At 36.4% G+C, this 12,065-nt stretch overlaps 1 long non-coding RNA gene across 1 annotated transcript in view; it reads left to right on the top strand.

The window, feature by feature from the left end:
• Positions 1–10,927, top strand: part of LOC109493366 — an 11,976-nt gene extending 1,049 nt beyond the window's left edge. The window contains exons 1-3 of the long non-coding RNA XR_002147581.3: positions 1–279; positions 7,819–7,856; positions 8,355–10,927. The exon at positions 1–279 is cut by the window's left edge and continues 1,049 nt beyond it. This is a non-coding gene — a long non-coding RNA (uncharacterized LOC109493366). The remainder of the gene's footprint in view (positions 280–7,818; positions 7,857–8,354) is intronic.
• Positions 10,928–12,065: the final 1,138 nt, after the last annotated feature.

Raw genomic sequence — 12,065 nt, forward strand, 5'->3', positions numbered from 1 at the left:
TTAAATGAGTTTTCAGTCCATCTACAGGAATTTCTAAAATAAAATCATAGTTGCAGTCAAATAAATATAATTTTACGTGGCTGTGAAATAGTAAAGCATACAGCTTGAATTGCAGGATCTACATTTGAACATTCAAGATTCTAGATTTCATACATAACTTTATAACCATTCCACTTCACAGAAACCCTTCAGAAAGGAAAACTGTTGAAGACTCTTAAGCTTTTACAATGCTTTCCTTTCATGTGGGAGCCATATGTGTGCAGGATGCTATGGTGCCAGGTATGTGTGGTCCCAAGTTATGAGTGATACTATCCAAAATATTGATAGCATCTCAACCTGTTTTTACTAGAATGTGAAAACCTGTTAACATGTTACTAAAGCAGAGCCTAATTTGTTCAAGTTGTCTTCTATGTGGGTTGATATTTTTTTGTTCTTCCTCAATGTACTTCTTTGTCTTTTTCAGTCTGTATTGTTCTTTCACTTCCCAGTGTTGATATTTCTCTTGCCCTCCTCTATAAGAAATGAGTAAAACCTATAGATCAGAGAATGTAGATCTGTCTCAAGGATCTCAGATTCCACTTTGGGATAATAATACATACTATTTCCAAGGGGAGTTAAAGTGTCAACCATCCAAGAGACAAAACTAACTTTTTACATAATTTCACATATTAACCGATACAGGAAAAATTTATTTGCAAGATTTCATTAACTATTTTAAGTTCAACAGCAAATGGCTTGGGAGAAAGAAAAACACTAATTATTTCTCTAAACATCAAGTCCAAAATCTATTCATGATCCCAGGCCACCATCTGAAGACTGAGTAAAAAACATCAACTTTGTAAATACTTGAGTGCCATTGTTATGATGAAGTAATGACACATAAAGGAACATGTAGAAAGATTTTATTAAAGACAGGACAAGTCTTAATGAGTCTCATGACTCAGACAAACACAACTATCTCACCTTTTGGAGGGCCAAGTATTACTGGACCTGGTGGACAAAACCACTGATCTCAGCATTCCTTACCATTATATTCCATGTGAATTAATCAGTTACATGGAATTGGTGAGCGCTTGGCTTTCATTAAGCAGTCAATCCTGAGTACACTCAGAATTATTTTCCATACTTCACGAATAAATAGACATCGAAAATATACGAACTATCCAATATATATGATTAAGGCAACACAGATGCTAAAGAAGGAAAATTGTGTTTCCTCTTTCATTTGCCAACACAAGAGAACATAATTAACAGCTGGGAATATGTAAACATGCCTAATTAGTAAATGTTTTCCTGCTTAATAAAATTTATTTGGGGGATAGTGAACTGCTATACGCTCAGTTACTTATGTCCCAACTTTTAGATATATTGTTCCCATTCTTTAATCAAAACTAGAAATTAAGCTACAATCAAAATGTCATTCATGCAACAACAGTTTATTGAACACCATCATCCATCAAATTATGTTATCCACCAAATAATCTATGCAACATTTCATAAAGAAATAGAAAAGACAAATACATAAGGCTTATGAGTTTTAAATATTGTGTACAGATAACCTGAATAATAGTATAAAGTTTAAAATGAGACAAACCTTCCATTACTCAGTCCCTTCATTAAGAACTTAAGCATCTATGTAATTAAACTTTCCATGTCTTATTAATGCCTGATTTGTTTAATCTCCACCTTTTTTCTTACACTGACTCCCCAGCATCCACTTTTAAGATATTTTGCATTTTTAAGAAAATCTTATATCATCGGTGAAACAAACGAAATACCTGGAACTGAAAACCTCATTTGAAAAAGATTAACTTTTTTTTTCAGCTGCAAATTCCAACAATAAAGGTATTGCTAAAGGAGGGATTAATGTTAAAGTAATTCTGTGTCTACAAAAACTGACCTCAAAGGAATTAATTACACAAAACATATTAGGTACCAGTTCAAGTAAATCTTCAATTTAAAATGTCAATTGCAAAACATAAATCTCTTTGATAAGTTTTAAGTCATGGTGTTAAAGTTGCAACCTGCAGTCTAAACCAATTACAAAGAAAACACTCAAATCATGGTTTTTTAAAAAATATCTTTAACATATGCTTTACTTTCTTTAACTTATCTATACTATGTAACAATTTTATGCAACATTTTCAGATTAGAGACTGGTTCCAGATATTTTAAAGGTATTACAAGTTTACTTCAAATCTAAGTGTAGTATCTGCCTGAGTAATAGCCATATTACCTCCCAAAAGCGTTCATTTAAGTAGGATCATTTATAAAGACCTTTTAAAGTCCTGTGAGGGGGCAAAGTTCCATCAAAGCCATCTGAGTCGTGTGTGTGTAAAATATAAATGTGTGTTTTTATATATAAAATGTGTTGTATACACACACATACATATATACTAGCACATTAACATATTAAAGTTAGAACAACGTAAAAGAGGCGTTTAATTTAACATTTGTTGACAGATGTTTATCGACTTTGTGCAAAATGTCAGTGATGCATATGAGAAGGCAATGTTTGTAGCACACAGAAACTATTATTTGTTCCCAGTGCCTTTACTTGTCCACTGTGTAATCCTCCATAAATTACCTGATACCCACCCCCTAATCCCATACCCATCCCCCATCACTTTTCTTAATCTACAAAATGGGTAGTAATATTTGACTGCAAAATCATTTAAGAACTTCACATGGGAAAGTCTGTACTAAATACACAAATATAGCAAGTGTATTTTGCCATTATGAATAATAAATTGTGTTTTCAGTCTGTTTTCTTTTTTTCACTAAATCTTATTAACTTGACATATTTCCCCTTAATAAAATGAGTCATTAACTTCCTTTTTAAAATTTCTGATATATGTGCATAAGCACTTTTCAATTTTGTGGTGAAATATATCAAGAAAGAAATGTTTTTAAAAATGCACAGTATACAGTATACATCATTTATGTTGTACTTATATAACTTACATAACTTACAACATTTGTGTCATGACTTATATGTCATTCTGTGAAATTTTAAAAATTTAATTACATCATGTATAGTAACATTTAAAGTTCAGAGTTTGTCATAGTCATCTTTTCTTTCTGAGGCTTTCATAACCACCCCAAATGTCCTTGCTGATCCACTGAAATAATAAAAAAGGAGGGATATCCTTTCTTTACTATAGAAGTTGTAAAAGAAAAAAGAGATCCTATACTAGAATGATATTTGCAAATAACAAAAGGTACTTTTGAAGGTATTTTTAAAAAGTGAGGCATCATCTCCAGAAAATAGATTGGAGCATATTAGAAAAACCAGGTAGTATTCATCTGAAAATTCTAAAGAATGTAAGGGTATCAGTAAGTTATTGGCTAACAAAAATGAGCCTGTATCATTAAAAGAGACCATAAAGGAAAAAGGCAGTTGATAGAAATTGAATCCATTTCGTGAAGTGTTGCTAATATTAGGTCTTTGTTGAACTTATTGGCACGAACTAAAATTAATCACACTAATAAGAACTATAAAACTTATAGATAATGAAATAAAGAGGGAATAATCACATTTCCCAAAATGGCAAATTATGTTTCTCCCATTTTGAAAAAATTATAATCAAAATTTTTCATGTTATGTTGTATCTACATAATGACGCCTATAAATAAATATTTTAAAGTTTTAGATATTGCACACAAATGAATTAATTTTATACACTTAAAATAGATCATGTCATTTATACCTCAAATTTTTATATTTCAGTTCTTATACAAATGAAGACAAGTAGGTTCCTTTGGTTAGCATAGTTTAACATAATTATTAAAAGACCAGAATATATGGTTTAGCCTTACAGCATGCAAATACCAAAATATTGGTCATTAAAATCTGGAGATAAGAAACCCAAAAATGATGAGTGGAAATCACTCATTTAACAAAAATGATAAAATTCAAATTTAAAAGTTAGAAGCTATACATAGCAAAGGAAACATGTAACCATCTGTGAGCATAAGCTATTTGGAAGTTAATTTTTTTAGTTATATAGACATTTTTGTTGTGATATAGTGGTGATAGAATAAATGAACAATATTCCTCTTCATTAAAATAAATGATCTATATCGTGGCTTTCTAGCATCTTATTTTCAAGGAAGTCAAATACTGTAATTTGATCTCAAATAAATTTTGAGGACTTTTTTCTTTAGCCTTCTATGAAAATACAGCAAAGGTTCTTACAAAGCTGGGGTTTAAGAAAGGGAGAGATGTTCACATTATAGACTTTTTATGTTACAGTGAGATAAATACATTGTACATTAGAGGCATGGTATAAAAATACCAGGATTTTTAGGAATAGGGATTTTTCTTACATATGTTTGGCAATTGTTCAGAGTTAAATAGAATAAACAGACTGAAAATGAATGACCTGTATTATATGGATTAAGACTTTTCAAAGAATTAGAACACAGTAAATTCATTTATCTATGAAGTTTTACTGAACAGCACCTAACCTGTCTTTGATGATTCAGAAGGTACTTCACAAATTTTTGGTACCTTTGAATTAATATTTATGAACCTTCATTACCACTATAATTAAGACATATGAGGTATCAATTAATAGAGAACTCCAGTGAGAGAATGCCACGTCAACTAAGCTTTATCTCTGCACAGACATCCCATTCTTGTCTGCCCACAGTACCAATATTACTATTTGCAATTTTGACAGCTCCTTGCTTATAAATATAATAAAATCCCCAAATTCAAGAGGAGGTACTTTTTTGAATCGAAGTTTTTTCTGACCTTCTTTTTTCCTATTTTTGCTGGTAAGACCATGTGAAGTTCTCAGTGTTCATGGTCATAACTCCCTATTTGGTAATTGCCAAAGAAATTTATCAAGTTGGCCAAAACACAGATGGAGAACTAAGTGGATACCGATATGAAACAGAGAAAGAGTGATCACTCTTAGTCTCACCTTTGACACCATGTGAACACATGCCACTGATGTGATTTGACCCTCAACACTGGGACTCCCATAGGCTCAAGAGGTGGGAGTCAATATTGTTTTAAAGGGAAGATTCTAATCACACAATTCCTATCAGAGTTTTTCATCTTTTTTATGTATAGTCCTTTGGCCCTTATTCATGGCTTGTACCCTCTGTATTTTTTTTTAATCACCAAATCTTCTATTTATTAACTTTAATTTTAATTCCAGTATAGTTAACATACAGTTTATATTAGTTTCAGGTGTACAATATAGCAATTCAACAGTTCCGTACATTACATTACTCAGTGCTCATCATGAGAACTATGCTCTTTAATCCACATCCCATATTTTTCCCATTTCCCCACTCCCACCCCTCTGGTAACATCAGTTTGTTCTCTATAGTTAAGAGTCTGTTTCATGGTTTGTCTCTTTTTTTTTCCCCCTTTGTTCATTTATTTTATTTCTTAAATTCCACATATGAGTGAAATCATATGGTATTTGAGCTTGTCCCCACTTCAGAAAAGGATCTCTTCTTTCTTTGGTCAATAGGCTTGCAAGCCCACATTTGTTCTTTTTTGACTGGTATTATCAGGCCAGTGCAAACCCTAGAAGCTTCATATATTTGCAAAGTGTATCAGATTCTATTTCATATCATGATTCCCATAACCTCCAAACTTTACATTATTTGAATGGCACTCTCTTAGGATATCTGTCTAGTATTATCTGTTTGGGGTATTCACATCCCTCCTCTTTATGTCCCACGTGATCATTTCTGTGTTGCTGTTTTGTTGTTCTCATATCCTGCCCCTTTCTAAGGGTTCATGTTTCTCTTCCTCTTAAAGGGCACTGACCCCTCCCACTATCATTCAAAGTGAGGGAGATGAAAACTACAATGTTTTCCCTAATCTTCACACTCTTCTTCTTTATTTTTTATTAAAATTGTAACATAAAAATGTCACTCTGAAGAAAAGCCTTGGCTTCATCATTCCCAGCTCCCCTTCCCTGGGAAGAGAATACATTGCCTTTTAATCATGTTGGCCTTGCTTTTCCATAAGGCAATAAAAAAACAGTCTCAACAGAGGTTGCCAGTTATAACTTATGTATAAAAAATGGAATTAAAAACGTTTGATGAGGCAGAATCAGGTCCATAGGGACCCAGCCCCCTGTATTTCCCAAGTTTTTATTTTCTCCTTGCATTCCTCCAGCCTCTCTTCTTAATTTTGTCTTGCATGATTCTTTCCCCCAAACATACCCTTAGGATTTCACAGGGGCCTCCTTCCCTAATTTCCCCCCTTTTTTCCTTCATTCCTACCAGCAGGCTTCTGCATTTATTTTCGATTGACTCTGTACTCTCACTGTCTACAAATATTCATTATAGTTGGAAGTCGCAATCTACCTTTTCTGACGCATCAACTGCATATGAACAGAGTTCTGTGAGATTATTTCCTTTTTCTTATTGACTAGATATACGGACTGGCTTTCAATTCACTGCATAGTTTTCCAAATGGATTTATATTGCTGGTACAGAAACACGCCCACATCATCTATCTTACCATTCTTCTTTAATGATTTTTACCTTCAAATTGGCCAGTTTCCCCAATCACATCCCCAGCTCATGCATTTGGATGTTAAACCCTATGCCTTTATGGTTTTACACTAAATTATGCCCTATTTTGTGGAATGCTTTTTTCTGGGTATTTCCTAGAAATTCTACCTGTCCCCCTTCTGGTGACTATAGTAAGTACTTTTCTCCTTCCTCCTATTTATTACAGGTTGAGTGTTGTGTCACCTATTAGTGCATACTACTCGCATTGTAAATTGCAGTGTAAACCCTGTAAATTGCATTCTCTTGCAGTGTAAACCCTGCCAGAAGCTCTAACAGGATGCAACTTGTTGACCTAAAAGGTTCAAATATCCCATATCCTTCTCTGTTTATTCTTAAGAAATATTTTCAATAGCCTGTTTTGCATAGATTCCATTAATGTTTTACTTTTCCCTGAATTTCTTGACTCTTTCCCACCTTTTTCCTGCTTTCTACCCTCACCTGGCTCCCCACCATCAGCCTCCACGTGCCTAACGTACGTTCGCACAGAGATCGTGTGTGTTTATCATGCTGTGGTAGGCAGCTTCCAAGATGGCTCCCAAAAATCCTGCCTTCCGGCATTCATGTTGTTGTGTCATCCCGACCCCAGAGTGTGGGCTGCACGTAATCAGCTGCCTCAGACAAATAGAATATAACAAAAATGATGGGATGCTACTTCTGCGTTGAGGTAACAGAAGTTCCTCTCTCTCTCTCTCCCTCGCTCTCTCTCTCTCTGGCTTTTCTTGCTTGCTCACTCTAAGAGACTCCACCTGCTATATTGTGAGATGTGCTATGTAGAGGCTCACGTAACAAGGAAATGAGGGAGGCCTCCAACCAACAGCATGAAACTGGGTCCCTCTGTCCAATAGCTCACAAGAAACTGAACCCCACCAACAACCACATAAATGAACTTGGAAATGGCCCCTCATCCAAGCAAGCCTTCAAATGAGATCTCGTCACACCCCCATAGCCCTGGCTGACACCTTCATTGCAACCTTGTGAGACACCCGTAGCCAGAAGACCCAGCTAAGTTGCTCCCAGAATCCTGACCCACAGAAACTGTGAGATAATAACTGTTTGTTATTTATATCTCTTAGTGTAGGGGTAATTTGTTACACAAAAATAGATAACTTATACAGTAATCCCCCTTATCCATGGTTTCGCTTTGAGTAGTTTCAGTTACCCCCCCCCCCCCCCCCCGGTCAACAAAGGTCCAGAGGCAGAAAATCAATAGTCACCTAATGCTATATCACAATGACTATGCCATTCACCTCACTTTGTCTCATTACACAGGTGTTTTATCATCTCATATCATGGCAAGAAGAGAAAGGGTAAGTCCAGTACAATAAATTATTTTGAGAAAGAGACCACGTTCACATAGCTTCTATTATAGTATATTATTGCAATCATTCTATTTTTAGTTGTTGTTAATCTCATACTGTGCTTAATTTAACTTCTAAATTTAACTTCTAAGCATAGATAGGCATGTATAGGGAAAAACATAGTATATTGTGTTTGGTAATATCTAAGTTTTCAGGCATCCACTGGGAGTCTTGGAATATATATATTCCCCATGGGTAATGGGGCAACTACTGTATACAGAGTATTATAAATATGGTTTACAATCAGACTCATTAACCTGTGTAAGTAGTGATAATGTTCTAATGAAGTAGTTAACTAGATCTTCAGGACCTAGCATAATGCCTGAACCATATTTGCTCAAAAAATATTTATTGAATCAAATGAGAACTTCCCACTTCTCTAAAACTTCTTTGATCGCCGCTGCTAATAAGTTGGTGTATATTTGAGTTTTGTCTTTGTCTTTTCAGGCTTTTATAACAGAATACCATAGACTGGGGAACTTATAAACAACAGAAATTTACTTCTCACAGTTCTGGAGGCTGGAAGTTCAAGATCAAGGCACCAGCTGATTTAGTGTCTGGTAAGGGTTTCCTTCCTGGTTCATAGACGGCTGCCTTCTCACTATGTCCTCACATGGGAAAAGGGGCTAGAGACCTCTCTAGGGCTTTTAAGAACTAATCCCATCCGTGAGGGATCCACTGTTATGACTTAATCACCTCCAAGGATCCCACCTCCAAATACCATCACTTTGGGCATTAGGATTTAACAAATGAATTTGGGGGAAAACAAACATGCAGTCTATAGGAGGGTTTTTTGGTAACTGATTTAGGCAAAATTAAAGAGAAAATATTAAAATGGTGACAGGTGGTTCAGAGAACCAAGGAAGGCTGAACAAGGGTGTTCAGGGAAGGCACAAACACCAAGAAAAGCTAAAATCTGTCAAAGCTTAGTCAAGGTTCTGTCTGCCTCAGGGACATTGGCCAGGACATCATGTTGTGGGATAGTTGGGCACTGCTAGACTTTGGATTTCAGTGCTGCCACTATGCATGATCTCTAGCCATTCTGGCCTTTTACATCTTTCTCTGAAGACCCCACATTCGGAGTGGGGCATCCTTTGACTGAGCCGAGCTCATGTGCCCATACCCCCTGCCAGAGCTGAGAGGCAAGGATCATCTGCCCACCTTTTGGCAGGTGGAGGTGGGTTCCTACCTCCCTCTGAAGTCACCCAAGGTGGTATTTCTCCAAAAGAAAAGGGAACCAGATGCTGGGGGACCAAAAATGACCAATGGTCATGCCATCCTAATAAAGAGCTTTAGTGTTCTCTTTCAGGTAATTTTGTTTTTCTTTTCAAATCTGCTCACCAAATGGATTCCCTTTTTAGTACAAACCATCTAAAATAATAGTCTGTGCCTGGATATTAACAGCTACTCCTTTCTCACCACCCACTTACCATCTATTATAGTCCATTTTCTAGTCAGGTGTGTGAAGAACTAAAAGAGCAGGTTTATATGCTTTTTTCCCCCTCAGACATGAAAAGGCCTAGATTAACACTTTTAGTCTGAAGAAATAAACTTACAAAGCATCCGGTGCTGGACCTGTCTCCCACTGTAAAGTCAATGCCTGGCATTTTCCTTTTCTGGAACATGGGTTTTCCAAGAGCAATTCCATTTTCTTCCTCCTGTAAGGTCTCACAATGGTACGTCTACACTTGTGGGTCTAATTATTTTGAAAACTAATCTTCTTCTCCTCCTGCCTGTATTTTGTAATTATTTATGGTCGGTGCCAACAAAAATCCACCCTCTAATTCTAATCCCCATAATCTAGATTCTTTTCTTTATATCATCACTTGCATTTTTCTTGGGCCTTATTTCTTTCTTCTTTCCACATTTCTCCAACCTTGTGGTGGAGATAATGACCCCCTTTTGCTTGTTTTCCTGGAGTTTTCTTGAGCTCCTCCCTCTAGCCCCGTCTTTGTTTGTGTTCTGAACATCTTTCTCTCTTAAGTTGCTGGCTGTCTGTGTTTGCCGTCTTTCTGTCTTCACATTCTCTTTCTTGTAGCCTTCTTCATCTTTCTACCCAACTACTTTAAAGCTCTTTCTCTGAGTCTTCTATTGGACCTCATATTCACACCTCCATCTTGACTGAAGACTGTTTCTCCATTTCATCTTTTTTCTCCCTAGTTTTCTTTATATCAACTATAATTCTTAACCATGCATCACTAATTCAACACACATTTATTACATATGTATTCTCTGGTTAGAACTGCATGAGGTGCTAAAGAGAACAAAAAGAATAAACTAGAATTCTGCCCTCAGAGGTTCAAGATCCAGCAAAGAAAGAAAACTTGTTAAAAAAAAAAAAAACAACTGTAAGTAAACATGATAAGCACAATCTTAAGAGGATAACCAAAATACTTGAGAGCACAACAGTTGGAGAGATGGATCCTGCCTGAGAGGTCTCTTCTTCACAGAACAACTGGCATTCAGCCCTGACTCTTGAAGGATGAGTGGGGTTTTGCCAGACAGAAATGGGGAAATGTATTTCAGGCACACTGCTAAGGAAAGTCATGGGTGTTGTGGGTTGTTCACAAAGAGATGAGTGGGGACTGAAATCCAGGCCATGCTCTGTATGTTACTACTGATACCCCAGCATAGGGTTGTATCGTCTCAGAAGAAGGTGAACAAAGATATCACATAGGCTGGTGGTATGTAAGTGCATAGTTTGTAAGAGGCAAATACCACACAGCCTTTCATTTCTGCTCTGTTGCCCCTTTCTTCTGTCCTTGAAACCCTCAATCATGAGCCTTTCCAAAGTTAAATTCTTCTTAGATCAGTATACACGGTGAATGTATGGCCAGCCTCATAACCTGCAGTGTTTCCAGTTAAATGGGTTATTCCAATCTTTTCTTTCTTGCATTTATATTGTTTCTCCATACATGTAATGGTGTAGTATCTCTTTAGCTACACAAATATTTCATCTCCAGCTACTGTTTCCAAATAAATGTTTATTGCCTTTGATTTAATTAAAGCTATTAGCACAACGTTCTGTCACAAAAATTTCTTGTTTTCATCTTTTCTTGCTTTCTGTATTATTTTTCCAAAAGGAACTTTCTGGAATTTCAAGAAACCATCTGCATTTTATACCTGAGAGAGATCTAAGAGGCATGAGAACTAACCTTAAGCCTCTTATTTACTGATCCAGAAACCACATCTCAGATGCCGAGGGATTTGTTCCAAGTCACAGAGTTAGTTAACAGAAGAATCATCTTCAATTATATTTTTTAAAGATGTATACAACATAGCTTTTTTTATTTTTATTTTTTTAGAGAGAGCAAACCCGAGTGTGGGAGAGGCAGAGGGAGAGAGAGAAAGAGAGAATCCTAAGCAGACGCCATGCTCAGCAAGGAGCCTGGAGCTCAATCCCCCAACCCTGGGATCATGACTTGAGCCGAAATCAAGAGTCAGATGCTCCAGTGACTGGGCCACCAAAGTGCCCTATATACAACACAGTCTTAGCAGAGACCACTGCCAGTGTTCCCTTATTGTTGTAGAATCATCTGCTCTTCCTCATATCAGAAACTTATGTGGGGACCCATTTTCCCTTGCTAACATTTTTTTACACACTTACGACTTTGCTTCTCTCTTTTTGTGCTGCTTTATGATTTGCCCCCGGTTGTTTTGCCCATGTCATGTTTAGAGCTTTCTTGGGCTCCTCCAGAATGGTCTCAGTCCTCTGCCTGGGCTGAGTGCCCCATGTACCATCATTTCTCCACTTGGCATCTGACCACCTGTTGGTACTCCACCATCGCCTATAGAGGGCATAGAAAAAGGATCTCCCATAAGACAGAACTCTAAGCCCCACATCAGCTTTAGCCCTGCTATTCTTTCTTAGATAGAATTTGTGTTCATCTTTTTTGACAGGTCCACACAAAGTTTTAGTTTTTAGAAATGATTTAAGGATAACATATAAATATGGCACTAACAAATGCACCATTTAAAATATATGCATAGATTCCTTTATCATAACATTTTTATATTTATCCCCTTATCTCTCCAGTCCTGAAACTTCACCTCTGTAAGATCTGCTTCAAGTAGCCAGAACAGTCTTTTAAAAATACAAATCGGGTCATGTCACTCCTTGTTTAAAATTCTCCAGTGCTTTTCCAGTGCAATTAGACC

The sequence above is a fragment of the Felis catus genome, chromosome D3, assembly GCF_018350175.1.
Source record: "Felis catus isolate Fca126 chromosome D3, F.catus_Fca126_mat1.0, whole genome shotgun sequence".
In the NCBI taxonomy this organism is placed as follows: domain Eukaryota; kingdom Metazoa; phylum Chordata; class Mammalia; order Carnivora; family Felidae; genus Felis; species Felis catus.